The following is a 2,500-nucleotide window of genomic DNA, read 5'->3' on the forward strand; positions in this document are numbered from 1 at the left end:
TTCACTCAAACACAAGCATCTGTGACAGTGTGTATATAGATGTATTATATATAGGAGACAAATATTGTTCTTTTAATATGTTGGTACTAAATTTGGCTCAATGCTTACATATATGTGTAAAAAGCAAATGTAGGAGCTGTGATAACTGTGTCTGATAGAATGAAGAGTCGACTGATATATGAAATATTCCTTTATTGGGTGAGTAAATCAGACCATGTCATAACTGCTTTAAGTCACACAGAATAGATATCAGAGCCTTAAACAGGCTGACGTCTGCTAAATGGGTCAAACTGGGCAGAAAGTCTACAAACACATAACATCCTTATAGAATATGATGTGACACTATAGATCAACTTAGCTCAGAATATATAAAGCATATAAACAGTTACAGCAATATGATGCAACAAACACAGCAGCTACTGATCCAAAATACTCAAAGCTTCATAGAACTGAAACCAACATTTATTTTAGCTCCATTCTGCTGCTGATACAGACTTTAGGTTTCTGAACATTAAACTTGTTGCTGCCTTTCATAGTGTGTAGCTTGAAGGCCCTGAGTACTCTGAGTACTTTCTCCCACACTGAAAACACTGGGATGATCACATTATTTGAACATTACCTAATAAGACTGATTCAGCACAGACAGTTCTGTTAAACTTTCCTAGCAGTCCTTCACAAACAGGGAACAGTCTGTCTATTCTCTCCATCTGTCAGCTGCTGCTGGCTCTTCCTCCTCCTCTTCCTCACACACTGCTGAGTTTGTCCTGGTGGATCATCAGGGCTGCAAAGCCTCACAGATGATGTGCAGCAGTGGGTCCCTCAGTCTGTCCTCACTCTGGACACTTGCAGTCGTCACACATGGAAATCAAATGTGTGATAAGCTGCAGGATTCAAACACAAGTGTAACTTATAAACACATGTTCATACTTTTATTCCACAATCAGAGAGAAAGAAACAGAGAGAGAGTGCAGGACAGACAGACAGGTGGCAGTCTCAGGTGTACACACTGCTACACAACAGCACCAGAGAAGCAGGATTTAGTGTTTGTGTTATTACGAGTGTAAACAAGAGGAGTTCCAGATGGTGCAGTGGACACATGTGTGACTGCTGTGATTAAAGCATCTTTCTTTCAGCTTAACGAGTGAACCGTCAGCTCGTTCAAACACACGTTAAAGTCCGTTTGGCTCGACACCACCGAACAGAGGCAGCAATATAACATAGCTCACATTAACATTGCAGTGGATCCTGCTTGTGCCGTGATATTCAGGACTGCAAACCGAGCAGCATCACTGACTTTCAGCTTGTTGTGTTTGTGGATATATGACTGACTTTAATTATCCACAGAATCATCACAATCTCTGTAAGATTAAGGTCGACTATTGAACGGCGTATATTTAAAGGCTTTAAAACCAAGTTAGTACAAACATCACTAATGTCACATAACTTTGCTGACATGTGGCCAACAGGAATGTTTTAATGTTCTTCGTTATTAAACATTCGCACATAAATAAGTGACATCATATTCAGTACTTACTTTTGAAAGTTTACTGTTCGGCCGCTGCACTTCTGCAAAATTATCCACATCCACCGCCGCGCTATGAATTGTGGGATATATGGGACCACGAAGTCTACACCGGACCACACTTCAAATTTGGGGAAATTGACGGTGCATTTGGAGAACACTTCAGAGTGGGACAGCCGTCGTCGCGTTGCTGTGACGTCATAGGTCTCAAAATGCGTACTCCGGAGCGTGCGGTCGCTGGATTGGGACACAGCCAGTCACCTGCAGAGGAAGTCTCTCACGTATTTCTTCTTCTTCTCTTGTTGCGCCTGAAGAGAAAGAATGGAATGACATCACATCACTGTGATGCGTCTTGCGTGTTATCTACATGTCCCCAGTATCCTATTAACTGCTCTGTCCTTGCCTTTACAGAATAGATGTAAAATAAATCAGCGAGCTGCACGCTGCCCACGCCTGCAGCTGATGAAACACACACAGACTAAACATTTAAAAAAACAAACATCAATGAGCTTGAAGTTGTTTTAGACCCAAGGCAGTCAGGGCACTTTCATCAAACAGTCACCACTTTTAACATTTCAGTTCTTTTGATTGTCCATGAACATATCTTTTCATCTCATAGAATAAAATAGAAAAGCCCTTTACTGTCATTGTACATGTACAACGCTCCACGCCGACTGTGCCGAAATAAAATATACACCTAAAAACAGCAGGAATATATCTGAAACAATAGAAAGACTCTCAGTGTCCTGAGTGATGTGGGTGACTCGGACCATGGCTCAGATTGGTGAGCTGTGTGGGAAGTGTGGGGTTTGGGGTGACACTGTTTGTGTATGTGCTGATTCGTCTCCGTGTGCACAAAATGAGTACAGAGGGTTACGCTACAGTCACACTGCATAGAGACAACGAGATGACCAAAATTACAGTGAGCGCGCGCAGTGAAGTTGCAGTGAAGTTGCAGTCTCGTTGCCTTTGAGTGGC

General features: G+C 42.2%; 1 protein-coding gene across 1 annotated transcript in view; it reads left to right on the forward strand.

Moving 5' to 3' along the window:
* LOC146658310 (rap guanine nucleotide exchange factor 1-like) overlaps positions 1-2,500 on the forward strand; it is a 31,303-nt gene that overhangs the window by 13,573 nt on the left and 15,230 nt on the right. The window lies entirely within an intron of this gene.

This window comes from Rhamphochromis longiceps, linkage group LG12 (genome assembly GCF_057381845.1).
Source record: "Rhamphochromis longiceps isolate RC_006_pf linkage group LG12, R_longiceps_female_GT1.1, whole genome shotgun sequence".
NCBI classification, from domain to species: Eukaryota; Metazoa; Chordata; class Actinopteri; order Cichliformes; family Cichlidae; genus Rhamphochromis; species Rhamphochromis longiceps.